This window comes from Odontomachus brunneus, unplaced genomic scaffold, assembly GCF_010583005.1.
Source record: "Odontomachus brunneus isolate Ranch 3 - 2012 unplaced genomic scaffold, Obru_v1 Obru_scaffold_039, whole genome shotgun sequence".
NCBI classification, from domain to species: Eukaryota; Metazoa; Arthropoda; class Insecta; order Hymenoptera; family Formicidae; genus Odontomachus; species Odontomachus brunneus.
Window position 1 is genome coordinate 68,860 of NW_022639489.1, and position 377 is coordinate 69,236.

The window sequence follows — 377 nt, forward strand, 5'->3', positions numbered from 1 at the left end:
CTCTCGAGATGTGCTATAAGAATATGCAATGAAAAATGGGGTGTTCCATTTAAAAAAATTAATGTGACCTTGACCTGACCTTCGCTACGCAACCCAAGGTCAAACTGATGTGATCAGTAAATACATCTTTTTAAACGCCACAACTTTATCTGAAACATTTTTTTCTAAAATGCTTAGTTTTCGAGATATTTCACCGGTCCGGGACTTTTTGAACACCCTGTATATGTTTGTCATATATATATATTTGTGAAATATTCAATAATAATAGGTTAATAATAAGTTAGAATAATTGTTTTCTACTTTTGGATATTTCACAAATACATGATATCTTTTTATAATTTAATTTAGTGCTTCTAATTTTTCTAAAATGTAACAAC